General features: G+C 34.2%; 1 long non-coding RNA gene across 1 annotated transcript in view; it reads left to right on the top strand.

Annotated features, from left to right (window-relative positions):
* The window catches only part of LOC143250875 (uncharacterized), a 48,532-nt gene extending 24,651 nt beyond the window's left edge, over positions 1 to 23,881 (top strand). Inside the window, exons 2-3 of the long non-coding RNA XR_013028424.1 lie at positions 22,582 to 22,636; positions 22,923 to 23,881. This is a non-coding gene — a long non-coding RNA (uncharacterized LOC143250875). The remainder of the gene's footprint in view (positions 1 to 22,581; positions 22,637 to 22,922) is intronic.
* Positions 23,882 to 24,260: the final 379 nt, after the last annotated feature.

The raw sequence follows: 24,260 nt of genomic DNA, 5'->3' as shown, positions 1-24,260 counted from the left end.
TTCATCCAAATAAATATACGTGGGCCTAAATGCCATCATAAATCATCTCAATTTCTACCTGAAATATGTATTTCTACCATGAAACCCTTATTAAAGCTCAGATGAGCTATAATTGCAGACAATGACAAATTTGTTAATATTACAGAGGTAATGCAATACAAATGACTTGTTATATCCAAACGTTCCCTCAGTCCAAATTGTTTAAAGGGCACAGCAACAACATCACCACTCTGAGAGCTCTAATTCCACTTTCACTACGCATAATGATAGTTCTTACCAACGGGTAGATGTAATTGCTTGAGCTCACGCAGAAGGCAAACTTCATGTTATTTGGAATTTATATATATTCCGAACTATTGATAAAGGTTCAGTAGAATTAAAGTTCCCGACTTGCATAACATCTTCGAGCAATTGAGATTTCATGCAAAAATAAATTAAAACATAACAAAACAATAAGAACGTGTAATTATATAAACTGCAGTTAATAAAAGTGTAAGAATGAACAAAATATATTTATATTTTACTGAAGTCTCTACAAATGTACAGTCAAGTATATTCGTACATTCTTTCTTTTCTTCGTTGATATTAGAAACTTTAGTGACAAGAAAATTTTACAATTAACAACACGAACCCTTTCAATACTTTAACCCATTATACAGAATGGGTAAATGTTTTATTACTTTCAAGCTATTTAGAGTAGAACGAGGCCCGGCATGGCCAGGTGAATAGAGCACTCGACTCGTAATCTGAGGGTCGCTGGTTCGAATCCCCGTCACACCAAATATGCTTGCCCTTTCAGCCGTTGGGGCGTTATAATGTGACGGTCAATCCCACTATTCGTTGGTAAAAGAGTATCCCAAGAGTTGGCGTTGGGTGGTGATGACTAGCTGCTGCATTCCCTCTAGCTTTACACTGCCAAATCAGGGACGGCTAGCGCAGATAGCTTTCGTGTAGCTTTGCGCGAAATTCAAAACGAACAAACCAAGAGTAGAACGAAATTATAAAGATTTTTCTAGCCTTTAAGCTATCACATAAGAAACAACAAATACTTCTTTGCTACCTTAATATAAAATGTTATGGATGTGAAATATGAAGGAGAAATTCTTCTTTCTTTATACTATACAATTACTTTTTCCAAATTTTCGATCTCTTGGGCGTTCTCCAGAGGGAGTACATCCAGACAGAAGCGTCCGCCGCCTTTGTGATTTGATCTCGCAGTGGTATTGATTATTGTAGCTATAATGCCTCCAGTATTGAGAGTTTAAAGCGTATTCAGCGACTTATCTGGGTTCAAGTCTTGGACCTTCATGCTCTTCATATAAAGCATAAAAACAAGGTCTACATATCTTGGCACGTAATAGATCAAAAGGTTCAATAACAGCATTTGAATAAAAAATAACACCCATATAACAAAACAAGTTATTTCCAAAGTTACTCAACAAATTGAGTTAGATCAAATATTTTTATGCGCAAAAAATAAATATATTTGTGAAAAAACTGAACATGCTTAAAGTAATTATTCATATTTTATTTTCCGATTTTGCTGAGCCTGAAAACAAGAGATTTATATATATATGTAAATATGGTCAGTTGTAAGTTTACTTTTGCCTGTTTATTTTATATCTTTTTATTTAAACCTAGAGCTATGGAAGAGCAGTGTAAGAAACCAGTCCCTCAGTAGCAGGTTTCTAAAGTTTTTGTCACTTAATATTACCTCACAAGAATATCACACCATAAAAAGTATAGCAGCTAACATGGCCACCTCACGTTTGTTTGTCTTAAATTATATTTTGTTAGCAACTGTAAATAGCAAAGTAAAATAATTTTGTTAATAGTTCTTGGGTTGGATTTTTGTAAATTTCTTTATATGATTCTTGAAAGGAATTTTTTTTTTGAAGTGTCAAAAGAGGAAATTTCTGATTAACTACAGCACTGTTTAATAATAATTCTTTTTCAAAAGGCCGGTTGGTGGCGACCTTGTGGCCTTACGATAATGTATTAATCAATTCAAACTACACAAAACACGTTTTTAGTTGTCGTTGAGACTCCTCCTCTAACAGCGTTGTCTCAGTCGGTAGCTGGATGAGAGATAAACTAATAATATATAAGCACACTTTAAGAAAACTATGTTATTCAGATATTATAACCTTTTTTTTCCTCACAAAAAAATCCACTTTAAAGCACAAGCAACCGTAGTTTATTAATTAACGTAAGTGAACAATCTGATACTAAGAATTTAGGTAGGTAGCCTGTGGCGAAACTTGTGATCGGGGACCTAAAAAAAAATAAGATATGTAAATGACAGGTAATTTGAAAGAAGAAAGTAAATTTGACTTAAGACTGACAAACATATTTGTATTATATTATTATTCAAGCTTTCACAGCCATACACTTGATACAAAGACAGTTGCAACAAGACTAGTAAAATTGAATTCGCGTATAATAAAATCACAGAAACACAGGGTAAAACTGAGAATATCTTTGTTGTGGTAGCAATAGTGTAGGCAAAGGAATGTAAAAATTTTATTATCTGTAAATTTACATATACAAATAAATTGGGATAGTTGTATATAAATTTACCAATATATTTGAATGGTAATAGTTTATAAACTTTCATATATAATTGAATGGTAATAGCTGTCTATAAATTTACAGATATAATAGACAGATAACATTTCCATATGAACTTCTAGATATAATTGAAGGGTGATAGTTGCTTGTAGATTTACATATACTATTAAACGATAATACTTGAAAGGTATTAACTGCAGTAACCTGTGTGAAAATAACAGATAACAAGGACAACGAGTCAAGTACAGTTCACACATTTCATGATCAGTTAAACATCTTTTACAGACATTTGAGAAAGTCAGTGATTTCTGACACAATTTTTCAGTTTCAGTTTAAAATTTAACAAACAAAAATAACGCTTGGCGTAAATTAATGAGATCCATCACCCACGTAAATACTTCTTGCCAACCTAACTACGCCACACGAAAGAAGTGTATTCCTATCGTCTATCCTATTCAACTAACAAAGTGTTAATTCTCAGCTCTACTTCCTGCTCGGAAATATTCTTAATAACGATGTAAAAAGTTGTTCACGGGCTTGTACTCTAATCAAACTCTGGTTATAACTGTTCAAGTGAGATATAGAACCAAATAATCTTTAGCATGTACGACATATAACTTCTAGATTATAAAAGGACGAGTTAACGATTCTGGTTATTAGAACTCCGCCTCTTTAGTGTGGTTAGATGCTAAGGATCTTAATTAGTTTTAAACTTAGATCCGAAACAAATGCGTCTGTAACAACTCAGTCAACTCGGATTTTTTGGTGAATCATAAACGTTAAACCTTACAGTTCATGGCACATGACGTCACATTAGCAAATAAGGCGCTACTTTAGTTTTATCGATTCCCCTAGGACACGTTAAGATCACTACATTAGTCAAAACATTCACAAAACGTTACCAATAACATTACATAAAGCACAGTACTGAGGCTCTCGTCCATTTGCAAATTTTTGTCCTATAGGAGTTACACTAGTTATTAAATCACATGTAGTAGTGTATACGTACATACGTATAAAATAAATGAATTGGAGAATATAAAATAAATTATGACAAAACCAAATTATGTTGCAGGATAGTAACTATATGTTCAGCCTATTTACTGAATACTGATCATAAATGATTTCACAATAAATTCTATCATTAAACATTACATACAGCAGGAACTCCTTGTACCCGTGAGATACAAAGGAGAGCTAAATTTTTAAAATGTTCATACCAGAGACTAACTCTCTCACATAATCTATCTAACCTGGCACATTAATTAATCTGATTAACACAGATTATCACATACATCTAACCTTGGAATTATATCACACAGACTTACTAATCACAGCGTACTCCAGCTATCCAATCTTCTACTATAAACACACACGATCTATTTTAACTAGCCTCATTCTCCTTAATGACCATTAAATTACCTCAGATCAAAATAAATGCGAGTCCAAATAATAATTGAAAAATAAAGAAAAATATCCACGAAAGACCATACAAGTAACGTAGTTTCTATACACATCATTGTACAGTATTTAATAAAATAAAACATTTAATAACACTACTCACGTCATACCTTCACAACAGAACAGTTCTCCAAATGATTAATTGTTTACTTGTTCAAAGAGGAAGAAAAACCTATTTACAACACACATTTTGCATATTTTTCCACCCTTGTCTTCAAATAGCTTAATATAAAGCATTAGTTTCATTTAAATATTAATATCATAGCTTCGTTTCTCAGCTCAACTGGACAGAAAAAAAGCTTTTAAGTTGAGCTTACTTTTTAACATGTCATACTTTTAACAGCTTATTATGAAGCCATATATGAAACGTACATACAGTCATGTAAAAAAGTTAAAATACCCTATGAAAGCCTGTGTATTTTTGTAACATTTTTTGATATATAAATATTTAATCTTAATTTAAACAATATTGAGAGATTATAGAAATTAAAACAATTAAAACTGAAGAAAGACTTTTCAAGACCTTCTGTAAATGTAATTCTACAAAAATGCATATTCTAACTGAGGAAAAAGTTAGGACACCCTACCCCCTAATAGCTATTGTTACCCCCTTTGGCTGAAATAACTGCAATGAGACGCTTCTTGTAGCCATCTACCAGTCTCTGACATCGGTCTGAAGAAAGTTTGCCCCACTCCTCAATGCAGAATTCTGTCAGCTGTAAGATGTTTTAGGGGTTTCTTGTATGTACAGCCCATTTCAAGTCATCCCACAGCATCTCAACGGGATTAAGATCTGGGCTTTGACTCGGCTATTCCAGAACACTTCATTTCTTAGTTTTCAGCCAGTCCTTGGTGGATTTACTGGTATGTTTTGGGCCATTGTCATGTTGCAGGGTCCAGTTTCGCTTCAGCTTTAATTTTTGTACAGATGGTCTCACATGATCCTCAAGCACCCTCTAATACACAGTAGAATTCATAGTGGATTCTATGATTGTGAGCTGTCTAGGTCATGCTGCAGCAAAGCAGCCCCAAATCATAACACTTCCACCTCCATGCTTTACAGTTGGTATGAGGTTCTTTTCCTGGAATGCTGTATTTGGTTTACGCCAAAGACGTCCTCTGTTCTGGTGTCCAAATAATTCAATTTTAGACTCATATGTCCAAAAAATATTATTCCAGAAGCCCTGGTCTTTGTCTACATTCTTTTTGGCAAACTTCAGTCTAACCTTGATGTTTCTCTTAGAGAGTAAAGGTTTCCTCCTAGCACACCTCCCATGCAAGTTACACTTGTGTAGTCTCATTTTGATTGTAGAGGCATGCACTTTCACATCAACAGTAGCCAGAGCCTGATGTAGGTCTCATGATGATATGTTAAGATGTTTGGAGACCTATTTTAGCATCTTGCAGTCTGCTATCAGGGTGAACTTGCTTGGACGACCAGACCTGGACATGTTGGCAGTTGTTTTGAAAGCCCTTCACTTGTTGACTATTTTCCGGACAGTAGAATGGCTGATTTCAACCTTTTTTGAGATCTTTTTAAATCCCTTATCAGACCCATAAGCTGCTACAATTTTCTATCTGAAGGCATCAGACAGCTCTTTTGCTCTCACCATGGTGCTCACTCTCACTTCAACAGTCAGGAACACACCAAACTAAATGTCTGAGGTTTAAATAGGGCAAGCCTCATTCAAAATGCTGAGTAACGATCTTCTAATCATGTGCACCTGGTGTGATACACCTGTGTGTGAGTTGAACCATTTTAAGTGGGTATAAATGTGGGGTGTCCTAACTTTTTCCTCAGTTAGAATATGCATTTTTGTAGAATTACAGTTACAGAAGATCTTGAAAAGTATTTTCTTCAGTTTTAGTTGTTTAGTTATATTCCTATAATCGCTCAGTATTGTTAAAATTGAGATTAAATATCTGTATATCCAAAAATGTTACAAAAATATACAGGCTTTTATAGGGTGTTCTAACTTTTTCACATGACTGTAACTATACACCTTTACTTTCCCACGGGTCGTAAATTGGTATTTTAACATGTACATAGGCTTGCACTTTTCTAAACTGAGTAAAAATAAGTTAACAAGATATATTCCCATTACCATTTTAATACCTGACACACGAGATAGCCAAACATCTTATAGTACTGACCCTTCGATGGTCAACAAGTTAGTGGAGTCTCATTCCGAAAAACCTGTGACTTAGTGTCATTTCAACAGATTTTTATGAATGAATTTCGACATAACTTTTAAAATGAAAAAAAAACGAAGAAAATCTAAATATTATTAAAAAATATGACATGATGATATTTGTAAGGTTACATACCATCCTTCTTGTAATTAATCTTTATTGCAGAAGTGGCATTTTAAATTTGATAATTGCCAAGTAAATCGTCTGTGCATCTGCTTAGACTTCAACGTTTTCTTATAATGTTTTATATATATTACAATATGGTTCTCTTCCTTTTGCCAAAAGTCCACTTAGACCAATTCAACTGCTTTAGAATTCTGTTAACACGCAGAATTATTTTTCTTTATTTTTATGTTAAACACTATCAGTGTACAATTCACGTATTTCATTTTTCTTTCTCTCTTTTTTATCAGAACAGCTTCGGTGTAAAATTCACTTACACTGCCTCTGAGTTATCACAATTGATTTCTGAACTTTCAATACACGTCTGCAAAGCTACTCGAGGGTTATCTGCGCTAGCTGTCCCTAATTTAGTAGTGTAAGACTAGAGGGAAGGCAGCTAGTGATCACCACCCACCGCCAACTCTTGGACTATTCTTTTACCAACAAATAGTGGGATTGACCGTCACATTATAACGCCACCACTGCTGAAAGGGCGAGCATGTTTGGTGCGACGGGGATTCGAACTCGCGACCCTAATCCCTTAACCAACCTGGCCGTAAGTGGAGAGAGAGAAAAGAAACATAAGTTATAAGATAGGTTGCATTGATGCACATTGACAGTAACTCGAAATTAGAGATAATTTTACTGTACTTCAAAAAATAAACAGAACATGGTACTGAAATGTAGGTCCATTCAGCGTAAACCTAACAAGGGAAGAGTTCACTAGCAGAGACGAAATGTTATTGTCAGCAAACGAGGTTCAGCCTATTCTTATAACAGAATCAACTCAATTAGACATCATGGTCCAAAATAGGAGTTGTTCTAACAATATGTCATAAAACTCCAGTAATTCTGGCTTCATCTGGATTGTGAAGAAAAATATATACTATGAATATCGCCAAACTGGGGCAAAAACAAATTACGTTATAACGTATACCCCCCTCTCCAATTTAGGGACTTTCACTAATTGTGAGTTAACCATTTTTATCATTTGTTTTTAAAACGCTAGGCATCCACATACTATGATTAAAATTCTCTCGATCAAAAAATTATCATTCACATATGTATACTTCTAAGTCCACAGCGATTAGTTTGCGGAATTGTACTGGAGGGAACCGAGTTTTAATACCGATGGTGGGCAGAACTCAGATAACCCACTGTGTAGTTTTGGGTTTAATTCCAAACAAACACATGTGTAATTTTTATATTGTATCTTTTTGATATTTATTACAGCCAGTCAGCGTCCTATTGAAAAACGGCCTAAAATGGATATGATTTGTTTGTTTGTTTGGAATTAAGCTCAAAACTACACAATGGGCTATCTATGCTCTGCCCACCACGAGTATCGAAATCACATTTCTAGTGATGCGAGTCCATAGACGTACCATTGTGTCACTGGGAAGCAAAAATAGACATCGTGAAAAATCAGTATTCAGTGGCATCTCGTGTTGTATTAGGAAACATCGAATGCCGTGTGAAATATTGTGTATTTGTTTATAACGAAAAATTTGGTAATTTATTAATAATTAAAAACACTTTGTGACCATTTTATCACTTTTATTTAAAATGTTATTATGTAAAAATAGATAAAAATTATGATCATGTTATTCAACATGTTTTAAACGTTATGTTATCTACCAAAGATTATATATATATATATATATATACTTGATTTCATATTACATGCGTAAAATCAAAATAAATTTCCTGATTTTGTAAACGTATTTTTGTAAAGCTTCTATTTGTTTTAACAAAAGTTGATTAGTAAAATGTGCATAGACAAGTGGAACTCGAACAACCGAAAGGGTCTCTCCAAACCTTAATCTGGCATTGGCTTTATGAATGTAATTCTACTATCGAAGAATAGTCAAGTGTTCAAAAGTGCTCGAGTTCTGGGTCTCGTTTGGAAACGTTACAACTTTTGTACGTGATTCTGTGTGCTAAGTTATTAACCAGGATTCTGGAGGTCCGTATAAGCGTTGAACATTATATACTAAGACGACTAGCAGCACAAGACAACTATCAGCTAACAGGGTCATAAAAGATGCAAAGCCCCTCTTTACACTGTTTTTATGTTGTTGTTTTTTTATAGTATTAAAGCCAAAACACTTTTGAGATTCTCCATCTTTTCAATCTTGAATTCAGTTGGGCATTTTTTCCCTCAAAACAAGTTTCTCTAATTTTGTACGAACAAATGTTGAGGCGTTCATCAAAGGTGTACGTTTTCAGTTTATTTTTGGGTCCTACACATTTGTTTTACATCACATGACCACTGAAGCATTAGATTGATGAATTAAACTGTCTGAATGGAAGATATAATTCAGCCCAACGTGATAGAAAAATACGCCATAATGCTGAAATATACTCCTGTTTTTTTCTTATATATTCACCTGAAACCGTTTTCCGTTGGCAGTTTTGTGATATCTCTTTTTGTCATAAGATAGCCTTCCCAGTAGAGAGCGTAATTTCCCAGTTCTACACTAGAGAGTTGATTAGAAGCTGTTATTTTGTCGCTTTATTGTACCCTTGTGGGACAACGATAAGTCTATAAACTTACAACGCTATAATCCAGAGTTTGTTGTCTGAAAGCCTTGGTGTCCTCCATATGTATAACTGTTCATTTTTATAAGGGTCATATACAAAACTCACATAACTGATAAAGGTTATGAAGCTTTGTAGTCCATACATTACATTATGTAAGCCGTGCTTTTTCTAGATCCAAGTCAGCTAGTATCCCTTCACCAAAATAGGGTTTTTAATTACTTGTGTTTAAACTGTTTGTTAAGCAGCTTTGGTGTCCATTTATTTATGCCATATTTACTTATGGAATCACATTCACAGCTTTATGTCCAGCGTTGGGGCACAAAGTAAACAGACAGTTTATCTCATTTTTTCATGAGCATTTATCAGATAGAGTTTTATAATAAACTAATACTTTTCCAACATCATTACCGAGTGTGTAAACATCCTTTAAATTCGTTCTGCATGGCTTGATGGTTAGGATATTCTACTCGCAATTTTAGAGCACAGGTTAGAATCCCGTGCGTCCTCAAACATGGTTTTTCCTTTTGCTGTCATGGCGTTATTTTGTAACAATTAATCTTGTTAATTGTTAGTAAAACATTGGTGGTAGATGATGCTTACCAGCTGTCTTCCTTCTAGTCTGTCACTTTAAAATTAGCACAGACACTCCTTGAGTAGCTTTGTGCGAAGTTTCATAACTTCTTCAGTGGTGCATAGGCTATCCTGACAGTAAGTTCTCATCGATACAGTTAAGTTTCAGAAAGTGTTTATTGAATATTACAATTGCAAGTGGTTTTATTTTATTGTGTGATAATTCCTTTCACTATAAGTTAGCACTCAAATTTAGTATGCTGTTATCTTCTCTATGCTATGTTGCACCTGAGATAACACTGTTCGGTTGGATTGTGTTTACGAACATTATATTCTGCCCTGTTACCATCGATATTATTTGATTATGCAGTTTCAACTTATGGAGAAGCTTAACTTTACTGATGGCTAGACAGTCCTGGGTAATAGAGAGAAACGTGTTTGAACGTTTAATTAAACACTTCTTCAATCCATCTGTTTAAATCTTTTCCTAAATCTACCCAAATACTCCTTTGCTTAGTGAATTAACATCTTTACCCACAACCTCATGCAGGGGACAATAAAATTAGTGACGATGGTTAGTTCGATATTCAAAGTAATGTGGCACAACTGCAGCGTTAATTAGTGCACAGTCTCGTACTTCCCACTTTCGTACGGATGTGAAAGTCTAGTTTTATCATAGATGTATATGTAGCTTCCTGCTGGTATGAGATCTATTATATATTCGAGTTTCTAATGGTTCAGTGGTTATACTTGATTTACGTATAAACCAGTAAAAACCGACTCAAAAATCTCAATCTCCTCTTTTTTGTTCTTGGTCTTTCCTTCACACACTGAAGAATTATTTAACTTGTACTCTTAAATTTTCTGATATTTTCAGGCTGTTGCTTCGGACTGCCAATTAACTCCCTATTATGGATAAGGTGCACTGGATGTTAACCACTAAGGCTTCTTAAATAGACTCTCATATGTGTGTGGCGTTAAGGTGCTTCAGCCTTTTCAGAGACTTTTCTATGAAATCCAGCTGTGGTTGGCTGAATGTACTGATGTCCATAGAAAAGTTTATAGTAGTGATTTGGTAGTGGGATTGGCAGACGAAGAGAGAACTTTTATATATCTTAGTAAAGTGCTGAACTCTATGTCTACAACCTAGATTCCTGTAAGCACGATTCCTTTCTCGCAAAGCAAACAACAGACCAATGTGTGTCTTCTAGTTATCCTGAATTTATGTACTCTTCCAGAAGAAGGATTTGATTCTGATAGTCTGTCAATCATAAAAAACAAATTAACCAAATATTTATTACTTATTTCACTTCTGATCTTTAATTTGAACTTATAGAATCCCGTTAATAAAACACCAGAAACTGTGATAATGATTGCTTGGGTTAATTGATAAAAATAATTACATAAATTGAATCAACATAAAAGTAAGCAGGGGAGGTAGCTGATAGTAATTATATGGACCTGAAGTTCATTCACTATTACAAACAAATGTTATTTTTTCCAATTATAATATATCATTCATGCAAATTATCACATCTGAATAAGGAGGGATGTCACAAATGAATACAGTAACTTAAGACCAACAAAAAGGGAAAAGTTGAATTTAAAGACCAAAGACCTCAAGTATACCAAACCGAAACCACTGTAGTTAAAGTAACACTAAGAAAATCTTGGTTGTAGTGTCGGTAACAGCTGTGGAGACAAGGAACGTCAAACGACGGTGTTTATAAGTGTGATTAAATGATAATAGTGAAACTTATTAACAAGCAACGTATGTGACAAGAATAGATCACAGGAATAATTAATAAACTACAGTTCATGCATCGATTTGCTGAATATCTTTTCTGAAACTACCACAGTTTAGTACTAAGTTGGTAGAAAAAAAATGAACCGATCACATAACATACAGTATGTGAACTATTCTATTTCCTTTCATACAACTAATATTGACAAGCAAAATGATAGCTCTCGACCTGCATTACTACTCGACTCATTTTTAAACAAAAGTGTTACAATTTCATATTTGGAATGACTATGAATTTCACCCTTCCACAACTAAACACCCAGCATCAAAAACAAACACAACTCAACTACATGCTTAAAATGCTCATTAAATAATATATAAGTATAAAATTTGGCACAGATGTAGATTTTCACAGCAAGATTTGTGTAAAAGTAATATTCATCGCAAATTTCGTTCAAAACAACAGTCTTATTAGATTCCACTACTACTCCACTGTGTGTTCCAAATGTATATAGAATGTCATCTAAATGGCTAAAAGTTGGGTAGAAGTAAATTTTCATCTGGAACTTCATGTAAAAGCAAAATCCGTTGCAGATCATTTTGAATACAACCATAACCTTGGATTCTATTGTTACCATCATTGATAACCAGCAAAACTACATGCTTTTAACCTTCATAAAAGTATAATTTTAATGTTTAAACACATGTTTTCTTGATCAGAGAGTTTTGTGTTAACACCTAAATAAATATATAAGTAAGTAATTTAAAAATAAGTTTTAATTATTGATAGTTTGATGTTACATTTGAAAAGTAAATGGACAACAACAAAATCATAAACAAAAAGGAGCAAAAATTACTGTTGTTGATTTTTAAAATTTCTCTAATGCTATTGATTCTACACTTGAAATAATAAAGTCACCCAAGAACCTTCAAGTGATATCTTAAATACGTTTAAAGGTGCGCTAGATAATACAATGTACCAGTGAGGGACATTAGAAGGAATATTTTAAATACGTTTAAAGGTGCGCTAGATAATACAATGTACCAGTGAGGGACATTAGAAGGAATATTTTTATGTATTTACCTTCAAATGTATCACTTGCAGTTAATGTTGTAGGTTTGAAACTTCCCATGTGAATAAGTTGCCAGAAATTATGGCTTAGCTTTAGAGTTATCTTAAACATTTCGAACATCCTTATACTAACGATCTTGTTCCAAACACACACCCAAGGCTCTAGCCATTCGTCATGCCTTCGCAGACTGTGTCAGTCTTCTTTGTACGAAGACAAATAAACTGCATTTAAAACATGGAAATCATAATCTGATGTGCAAACCTTTCAGAAACACCACACGAAATCTTATAGGAGGGTTTTGCATTCATAAAACGGTTCTCTGTGTTAATGTACAACTGCATTTGTTCAATTGGTAATGTGAACCAGAAGCTCTGCCCAAAAGAACAGGAACTAAATAAACCATTTATCCAATGCAGGACACTCTTGAGTAATATCTAAGAAAGAGCTGGAACTCTGGGTGAATGCAGTTCTGAGCAAATAGACCAAGACATTTATGAATAATCCTATCAGAGACGGTCAAGTCCTGCAAAGAACTCATTCATTCTCCTGCAAGAGCATGGACAGTTTTTCCTGCAATGCATCGTCTGTTCCGGAAATTTCGACGTAGGTTTATAATGATTGGGATAGACTTGAAATTGTTTTTGTTCACTCTGGTGGAGACCACATATGTATATGGATGACTCATGTGATTGTAGCACAAGTTAAATCACTGTTTGGATAATGTTTAGTGATTTTATAGCGGTCTAAAACGAAAACGCTGCTACAGATAGGGTTCAGCAAAAAACAACAACAATCTATTTACAATAACAACACTTACTAATAAATTAAACGCTTAGAAAGGCACAGTTATAGACAAGTGCCTAGCAAGGACTTCACACCAGTACTAATAAACAATCTATCATAAATATTAGTCCCGGTACGGCCACGTGGTTAAGACATGCGACTAGTAATCCGAGGGTCGCAGGTTCGAATCCCTGTCACACCAAACATGCTCGCTCTTTCAGCCGTGTGGGCGTTAGAATGTTACGGTAAATCCCACTATTCGTTGGTAAAAGAGTAGCCCAAGAGTTGGCGGTGGGTGGTGATGACTAGCTGCCTTCCCTCTAGTCTTACACTGATTAAGTAGGGACGGCTAGCGCAGACAACCTACGTGTAGTTTTGCGCGAAATTCAAACAAACAATCTATTATATTTTATTTATTAATATTTATGTTTGCTTTTGAATTTCGCGCAAAGGTACACGAGAGTTATCTGCGATAGTTGTTCATAATTTAGCAATGTAATACTGGAGAGAAGGCAGCTAGTCATCATTATCCAACGCCAACTCTTGGCTAATCTTTTACTAACTAATAGTGGGATTGAACGTAACATTATAATGCCCACACAGCTGAAAGAGGTTTGGTGTGACAGGGATTCGAACTCGCGACCTTCAGATTGCGAGTTGAGCGCCCAAACCACCTGGGCATGCTGGGCCCAATGATAATGTAATCAGGAAAAAGAACTAGAAAGAAAAATTAATTTCACAGATAAATATAGTAAATACAATGTTAAAATAATACCTTTCAATATCGAGCGACAAACAGCAACAAGTATACCTTTCAATAGCTACCTCATGACTCTTTCTTTGTAAGTGAAGGCTAGATATTTATTCACAGAATAGGATACGAGTGTGCAACCTCACATGATTATTAGTTTACATAATATTATCTGTACGTCACCGCAAGGGAGGCTGTTGTCAGTTTCATCAAACCAGATGTACATTTATTCAAAATACAAATGAACATGTAGAAGATAAGTTAAGGTATAAATTGCAACTAAAAAGTCATAGATAAACTAAACGATCAAAGTAAATAATAAATAAACGATAAACATAGTCATACAAAAGTGGAATTCTTATTGTGACTACTTCAATAGTTTTTTTAACCTATGAGAGACACCTTCAGAGATTTTACTACAATATACTGAAACCTTCAAGCTCTACTAACAAAACTGTTTGTTCTACAACGTTCATAAAATGTTTTATATATTGACTAATACTCATTGTTTGTTTTGAATTAAGCACAGAGATACCCAGTGGGCTATCTCTGCTTTGCCCACCACGGGGATCGAACCCCGGTTTTGAGCGTTAGAAGTCCTCAGATATACCGCTGCGCCACTGGGGAAAGTTAATACTCATATTTAAATAACAAAGTTTAATATTCTAAATCAAATGCTATATTCAGATTTTCTGGCCAGGAAAACGTGATTTTGGACGTTAAGATGACATTTGTAGTTAGATTAGAATCACATATTATACTTTGAGATTGATTTGAGACGATGGTCATATTGAAATAGGGTTATTATTTGAGAAAATATCCGTGAGAACTCTTGATTTTAAATGAATTTCTGTATGAATATCTATATATTTGTCCCAAATTTGAGATATTTAGATAACATTTCGATGTGCATTTGAACCATATAGTTGAATAATGCTGATTTTCGATGTCTTACATATTGAAAGGAAACGTGGCTGCTGTTTAGGGTAGGATATGCGATGGAGCTTACTTTTAGGCGCGGTTCTATAGAAAATCTTTTATCCGTGCCAATTTTCATGCCTTCTTTACAATTTTAACAGTCTTGAAGTTAAAGTCTGAACTATTACGGCAATGGTTAGAAACTCGTATAACTTTGTTCCTTTAACCATCAACCAATGTTTGTAGAGAAGCTATTTCAAAGGTGACAGCGACACTCCTTAAAACTTGTACGATTGAGTAGTTTTCTGCCCTAAAAACGTTATTTAAAAGAGTTGGTAAGTGTTCGTTGGATAGTGATATACCAAACTTTAACGTTTTTGTTTGAAAGTTGGGCAAATAATTAAAATTATTTTCATCTCCGTCACATGTAGAAGAGTAGAAACCTTTCCAGACCTAGCAGCAAGTTTAAGTACAAGCGATTAAAGAAATATCCAGTGGATAAAATAAAAACAAATAATTGTGAATAACGATTTAAAAAAAACATGTTGTGTCTTTTATTTATTTTCCAAGCTTCGGCTTATTCTCTGTAGGATATTTATAAAATCTGGAATATATCTCATTAAATTTATCTGTCGAACATCAGTGCACTTGAATACTTGAAGCTTTTAATGGTATTTCAGATTATGCAATATCTTGTTACATGGACAAAGATATAAAGTAAGTACCAGTAAACATATACAGACAGGGAGATGTTTAATACTAAAGTACAGTCAGTTTCTTTAAAAAAAACAACGCCCGACATGGCCAGGTGAGCTAAGGAGTCAGACTCGTAATTTGAGGGTCACGGGTTCGAATCCTGGTCACACCAAACATGCTCGCCCTTACAGCCGTGGGGGCGTTATAATGTGATGGTCAATCCCACTATTCGTTGGCAAAAGAGTAGCCCAAGAGTTGGCAGTGGGTGGTGATGACTAGCTGCTTTCCTTTTAGTCTTGCACTGCAAAATTAGAGACGGCTAGCGCAGATAGCTCTTGAGTAGCTTTGCGCGAAATTAAAAACATAAATGCATATATAAATGTATATATATTTAATAAATATTTTGTTCTACATTTAGTTTAAAATATGAAGCCACCAGGTTTCAGAATATTTCGCGGAATACTACATAAACAGTGTTTTGCCACTATATGTCACTAATTTTAAATTGATAGAGACGGTAGTTAGTCAATAATAAACCATCACAAACTCCTGGGTTACTGTTATATGGACGAATAGTGAGATGAGACGGTCACGCTAGCAGAAGAAGGACGTGATTCGGATACTCTGTCAAACAGAAAACCAAATGAACAAAATAATATCAATAACGTGGAGCACGTTTCTGCTCACGTCTGGTTCCATCAAAATAGACGATATACTTTGCAAGCATCATTATTCTGTTTCGGTGTCACCAAGCTGTTTGAGGTCATTTCCGTATTTTGTTGTTCTTGTTCTGCTTCCGAAAATTTGAGTAACTGCCTGTAATAGCAAACATTGTTATATGCTATACATTTTATCGTTCTACAATGCGATAAACGTTGATGTATATGCTTAGAAAGATATGGCTATATAATATTAGCATAAAGAAACTATTATAAGTTTTCACTAAAACAAATACAAATATTGACAAACGAGTTGATAAACAGTGTAACCTTGCGGTACTATTCAGCAACTAGATTTTTCACCTGCGAAGTAGGTACACTACTCGCTTGAGATGTTAATGGTTGGCTAATCATTACATGTTGGTATTCTAAGAGGATCAGAACTTCTTAGCAGACTGTGGACTTATAACGCTAGAAACCTGGTTTCGATACCCGTGGTGGGCAGAACGTAGATAGCCCATTATGTAGCTTTGTGCTTAACTTTAAACAAACAAATCAATTTAGCACACTATTTTCTGCACGTATCTCTATCTACAGGAATTCACTTGCTTACGATTGTTGTTGACATTTGAAGAAGTTCCCACACTTGACGCCTCATCTATCATCGTTGACAACGGCAGGTGTCGACTTAATAACTGTTAACTGTCTCAAGCTTTCGCAGAAAATTAGATCAACGACCGAAAATTTGATGACATGCCACGTTAAACTGACAGATGACACATGACATTTCATCCCATACAGATATAAAAGCCAATCTTTCCGTATCGTATTTCATAAGTTGTATCCTTTTCTTAAGGACGTTCAGAATAATACGTTTCTGTAGTTTTGTCATAAGATAGTAAGTGACTTATTAGTGGTTTTCATTAAATACTTGGTCGTGAAAGCATTTAATGAGCGCCTATATTTCATGTTAATCTTTTATTTAAAATAAATGTTGACTGTTTTGCAGACTTATATAATTTGATCAGTTTCTGTTTTCATTTCAGCTCTTTGCAAGTTAAAGATTAGAGTCAGAATCACATTAAACACTTCAAAGTACGTGGACAGTTGAGTCAAATGTGTTAAACTTCTCCTATTTGTGTTATTATGATTATGAATAAAGCTATTTCTTTATTTATCATAATTACCAAGCACGTGCGTTTATCCACATCTAACCTGAAAACAGTTTGCATCTATATTTACTTTTAGGTTTTTAATACAATATACAGTACTGTACCAAAATGTTAGAACAAGGTCTAAAAGTAGATTTCAGAGAACAATGGAAGATAAATAACAAGTGAAACATCCAAATTTTGTTAATTTCCGTGTTTAACATAGCAGAAACTCGGTGGAAGTTCTTGACTTCAGAAAACAGTTAAGGCCCGGCATGGCCAAGCGTGATAAGGCGTTCGAGTCGTAATCTGAGGGTCGCGGGTTCGAATCCCGGTCGCACCAAACATGCTCACCCTTTCAGCCGTGGGGGTTTTATAATGTGACGGTTAATCCCACTATTCGTTGATAAAAGAGTAGCCCAAGAGTTGGCGGTGGGTGGTGATGACTAGCTGCCTTCCCTCTAGTTTACACTGCCAAATTAGGACGGCTAGCGCAGATAGCCTTCGAGTAGCTTTGCGTGAAATTAAAAAAAACAAACAGAAAACAGTTAATACTCTATGCGTCACCACTTTGCTTCAATAACCGCAGACAGTCTTTCAGGTATTGTTGCAACATATTTAACCATAGCGTCCTTTGGCATTTTACTCCAAATGTCTCTAATACGATCAAATATTCCATTTTCGTTGAGTCTTCTTAATACGGTAAATCTGTACACTTTTCAGTGTCAGTCTTCCCTCTGCCCAGAGCTGCATAAATGAAGACACTTAACATCAGTATCATTAAGTTTTAAATGTTCTGCCCTTTATTTTCCTACTTTTAAATGTCTCATGATCAAGGGTATACTTGATAATGTTGATGGAGCATTTTAAGTGTGCAGTAATTTGTTGGAGAGTCGAAACAGCATATCATGAAACTTGTATACGAACTCTCTGCTCTTCTAACAATTCTCTACGCTTTTTGAACCAGAGCACGACAATAAAACTTAATATATAGTGTTAAACACTGTTTTTATCAAGATTTATTTGTGGAGTGCTATTAAATTGATTTCTTCTAGCATATACCAGTACCATATGCCAGCTCCTTGTTAACTTCTTTCTATATATATTAAGACACTGCATGACAATTATTTCAGACCATAAATTTGATCTGTAAGTTCGTTCATCAGAACCATTATGATATTCCCTTGATTTATGGGAGTTCTAAATAATAATAGGTATTCTCACCCTAACTCATTCAATTGTCAACAGGGAGTTCATAGTGTTTTAATTTACGTTCTGTAACTGAGTGGAAGAACTAGCCCTATAAAATAAGAAATACAAAATATTCTCTTGTCTTAACATTTTTGCACAATGCTGTAGTTCTCTTTATAGAACAAGGTTACTTCTTAAAAATTTCAATTCCTAAAGCTATAATAGCTATTGAATTTCATTATCTCGTTCACTACCATTTCCATGTGTACTGTATTTAAACAGCTGCCTGTTTGCTTTCACGTCCATTGTACTTAAACAGCGCGTTATCTTCATGTACTCTGTATTGAAAAATCGCATGATTTACTTTCGCTTGCACGGTAATAAATACTTAAATACTTACCTCCACGTGTACTGTATTTCAACAGCAGGTTGTTTACTTTTACAACGGGCTGGCATGGTCAGGTGATTAAAGCGCTCAACTCGTAATTTGAGGGTCGCAGGTTTGAATCCCCCTCACACCAAACATGCTTGCCCTTTCAGTCGTGGGGGCGTTATAATGTACGATCAATTCTACTATTCGTTGAGAAACGAGTTGGCGGTGGGTGGTGATGACTAGCTGCCTGATGTAGCTTTGCTATGAGGAAACACAAACACAACTGTATTGAAACAATATATTATTCACTTCTACGTGTTCTGTAAGTGACTAATAGCCTATTTAATTTAGCATGTATTTCTTACACAAGAAGTTATTCACTTTCACTGGTATCGAAGTTAATTGTTGTTAAGCGAAAATCTACATAATACACATAGAATTAAACCACGGATTTTTGCATTATACAACTCCAGCTCTCTGCTGACCCATCGAAGGACGAACTGGGTTTAAAGAGCATTATTTACTTGAACACATGTAATTGTCACACAATAGGTAATTTACACTCACGTACACTCTATCCAGTGTCCTGAAGTGATACAGCGGTATGTCTGCAGACTTACGACGCTAGAAATCAGGTTTCGATACATGTTGTGGGCAAAGCACAGATAGCTCATTGTTTAGGTTTGTGCTTAAGTGTAAACAAATAAACTGCATCAAACTTCACATTTTTTTCAGTTTAACGCGTTGCGCTTAATTAACATATTACGTACTTCAACGTGTATTATACTTAAACATCAGGTTATTTACTTCTACATGCACCGTGTTTAAACTGTAAGAAGATCTGAGGGTATAAACTAGTGTTGATAACACTGTAAGTGATTAGAGCTCATGTTACACTTTTATGAGGAGAAAACAATGTTGATAACACTTTCTCTTGTCAGAGCTCATGTTACACTTTTATGAGGAGAAAACAATGTTGATAACACTTTCTCTTGTCAGAGCTCATGTTACACTTTTATGAGGAGAAAACAATGTTGATAACCCTTTCTCTTGTCAGAGCTCATGTTACACTTTTATGAGGAGAAAACAATGTTGATAACATTTTCTCTTGTCAGAGCTCATGTTACATTTTTATGAGGAGAAAACAATGTTGATAACACTTTCTCTTGTCAGAGCTCATGTTACACTTTTATGAGGAGAAAACAATGTTGATATCACTTTCTCTTGTCAGAGCTCATGTTACACTTTTATGAGGAGAAAACAATGTTGATAACACTTTCTCTTGTCAGAGCTCATGTTACACTTTTATGAGGAGAAAACAATGTTGATAACACTTTCTCTTGTCAGAGCTCATGTTAAACAATGTTGATAACACTTTCTCTTGTCAGAGCTCATGTTACACTTTTATGAGGAGAAAACAATGTTGATAACACTTTCTCTTGTCAGAGCTCATGTTACACTTTTATGAGGAGAAAACAATGTTGATATCACTTTCTTTTGTCAGAGCTCATGTTACACTTTTATGAGGAGAAAACAATGTTGATAGCACTTTCTCTTGTCAGAGCTCATGTTATTTATTTATGAGACGGAAAAAATATTTACAGCTTCATTTGTTAGAGCTCTAATCACTTATTGTGAGAAGAAGACATTTTTGGCATTACTTTGTTGTAAGAGCTATTTATCTTTATCGAATAAAAAATACTCTTTCTATAATACCTTCTTAATGCTAGTACTCACCAACATGAGAAATTTTCACAGGATACTTGCATGACTTTATCAAATGTTTTTTGTGTCGAAATATTTAGGCTTAAAAACCATATACAAGTAATGTCATAATGTTTACATAACTCTGAAAAAGTAATCTGAAAAAACATGTTATTTCTTGAAGTGACGTAAATCTGTTCATTGCACAGCCAAAACAAAACTAATGTCGTTATTTAATACCGTGATATCATGTCATAGCTTCGATTGATTTTAAGATGAAAGTTTGATTTTAGAAAAAAACACCTTAGAAAAAAATAAATGTTTAATAATCCTTTATCTTACCGTGTTTCCAGAGCTCCAAGGAGTTTTTTATTTCATACTTCTCTAAATATTTGTTTTGTTGACATAGAAAACCGGATGTGTAATTATCATTCCTACAGCACCCATCAGAGTTTCATAGATTGGTGTGTTGTTTATCGCGTCTATTCTCATCATTTTGCTGCCTACAGTAGCATGACAGTGTAAAATGTTGTTTGTAATGTGCGTTGTTTTTTGCCGTTCAAAATGTTATCATCAATTTCAGTTCAGCGGGTACACGAACACGCGCATATATCCATAATTCAAGAAACACCTGGTCCGGTATGGCCAGGTGGTTAGGGCGCTGGACACCTAATCAGAGGGCCGCGGGTTTGAAGCTCTGTCACACCAAACATGTTCGCCCTTTCAAAAACCAAACAAAGAAACAAATTTTATGTAGAAATATCTTATTCTGAAATAAATTCGGCAACTTTTAAACCCCTTTTCTTTAATTTAAGGTGCTGAAAATATGTTGCATTTTGTAGTGAATTGTAATCGCAACAAAGCCTGAAGATGTCAACTGTATAATAACTGATCAAGGATCAAAACATAATTTTGATATTACAAGTTGAAACATAAATCCTTACAGCATATTTAAAAAATGCTTTATTGTTTAGCAGTATAGGTACTGAGGAAACGAATACAAATGTTGTTTATTATTTGTTGTGTAAAGTTTATTGGTAATAACCTTGTGTGGATTTAAACATTTAAAAAGCCATATTTTCACATACAATATTTTTAGGCAACACTTCTATATTTTAAAATATAGTGGTAAGTCAGAGCGCTTTTAACGTTAAAAACCGAGTTCCGATGACAGTAACGGCATAGCACAGATAGCCCACTCTGTTTCTTTGTGCTTAACAACAAACAATTATAAGAACTATCTAGGTAGGATGTGCTATCTGTTCTCTGCCACCAGGGGTATTGAAATCAAGTTTAGAGAGTTGTAGTTCAGAAAACATTCCGCTGTGCCACTGGGGTGGAGCGTGGACGTATGATTAAAGATATTCACTATTTCGAAAAACAACCTAATATAATATGTTCATCTAGTAGTTTAAGATGGACATATTCTACACTCAAGATTCTAAGCTCTACTGGGTGTATACGTATATATATGTAATCAAACACATAATTTATGATTAAGGTTAAATGTACATAAATTCCATATAGATATCCCAAAGAAAGTGCACGATATGCAGTAAATAATTTAATGAATGTATTTTTAAATATTTTTAATTTAAAAAAGTATATTTTCACGTTTCTCTCTTTTGGACATGTAATGTAAAATATAAAATATTATTTGTTGAAAAATACTTTATAAATGTTTTTGGTGCTTCTTTAAAGATATATTAGTAACTGGTTGTGAAAAGTCGGTTGAAATTATTGTAAAACTGTGAACACAGTTATTTTGACTCACAGAAAATACACTAAAGTAAGTAATAGATATAGAGTCATGATATAAATAAATTCCCTTTTAATAAAAACAGAAGAAATTAGAAATAATATTTTAATTTAATAAGAAAAGTATATTGAATAAAGTTTAACAATTTTTTTTATTTTTGAGCATATTTTATAAATTTAATTATACATGTTATACGCTTCTATATTTATAAAATATAGTATTCAGTTCAGATTATTTTTGTTTAGTTGAAAAACTGTATGTGAATCTTTTTGTTATAGATTCTCAATGTAATTATATCGTGAAGAGGGAGCGACCTTTGAAGTCATGAAACCGGTAAGTCAGAGAAAATAGAATATTCTGACATTCTAGCTCCTTGTTATTCGTATTAACAGGTAAGTCTTGTTGGTTTGTGGGTTTTACATATATATACGAATAAATGAGTTACAATTAAAAGGAATTGTCTTGAGCCAAAATTTTCTAAGTTACTATTAAATTTCCTATTATGACCCAGAGAATAAATACCTATTTGGGGTCCTAAAAGACCTCTAGACATATTTGTAAGCTTTTTTTTATTACTTTTATTTGCACCATCTTTTAACGACGTACTTTTTTATTACAGTACACTTTGTACCGCCTTATCCAGTCCAGTGAGTTACGGCCAAACACTGCTATCAAATTTTTTTTTGCTGGTAGACTCTGTCACCCCACCTTGTGGAGACAAACGACGCTAATGGCCTCACGCTCCCTGTGGTCAAAGGATGATGGATTTAAATGACAGCCTTGGCGTTTTCACTGTTAGGCCCCAGACTTCTAAAATTTCATGGCTTCCAGCTCACGGTGACATCTTGGTCTTTCGGTCATAATTCACTTAGATGGAAGAAAGTTAGCTCAAAACAACAAGCACTAGTCAGCAAAAATTCGTAAAATTGTTGATTTAACTTTCAAAATCTTGCACATTAAAACAATAACAGTAGACTGTTATCAAAGTGTCAAAGTATATATGTTGAAATTAAGCAGCTGTTATGAGATATTTCAACTATCACTGAATCATTCAGTATAATTTTTAGTTAATAGGCTAATGTCAGCTGAAGATGTCACGATTACTGTCTTTGGAACTGATTTATAAACGTTATCTAACGATGTGCTTTGAAAACTTGCAGTGTTAATAGCAAAGAGCAAGAACGTTCTCTGTTTATATTTATAACCAAGAGACGCCGAAAGAGAAACAAAACACACGAAAATAAAGAGAAACAAATTATCTTAAAGGGATGTTTATAGTCCCCTTTCTTTACTGTTTCCATTATGAAGTTAATATGGCTGACAAAATTCTTCACTTTCGACGTAGATGGATCGGTTAATGACGTGAGTTTTTACTCTTTAATATTGTAGTAACTGTACAGTAGGAACAATCTGGATTATGTTTCAGCATATGTAAGTTATGTATAATGCCATGCCTCAATTCAAACACAATTAACTGATGTAACCTCTCACTCGTTTTCACTCGGTAAAAATGACTGCTCCTATATCCACAGTTAAAGTCTAATGTTTTTGTCTTATCTTATCTCTCTCTCAAGTTTTATATTGTGCACTTTTATGTTCTTATTTTCACGGTATAATAGGTCTTATTTTTAAATTATTTGGCTGTTAAAATAAAATATTTTCACGAAGCGCAGTTTCTGGTTTCTGAGAAAAAAAACTTTCATTCAATTGTTATGGTGTGCACGCTTTATATAAGCTAGCCAAGAACGATTATAATTGTATTTACCATAAGCCATTAGTATTAAACTTATTACATTCTGTAACACTACATTCTATATTTACGCTCTTAGGGATTTTTAAGAATTAGAAAAGTGTATGAGAATAGTACCTTGACTACACTGTACTTGTCACTTCCATTGCAGACGAAAATGGTGTGATTGGAATACATTATTACACTCTCTTCTAGTTTTTTGAAAAT

Source organism: Tachypleus tridentatus, chromosome 1, assembly GCF_004210375.1.
Source record: "Tachypleus tridentatus isolate NWPU-2018 chromosome 1, ASM421037v1, whole genome shotgun sequence".
Taxonomy (NCBI): Eukaryota; Metazoa; Arthropoda; class Merostomata; order Xiphosura; family Limulidae; genus Tachypleus; species Tachypleus tridentatus.
The sequence above is the reverse complement of the archived record's forward strand: the minus strand, read 5'-3'. Positions and strand labels throughout refer to the sequence as shown.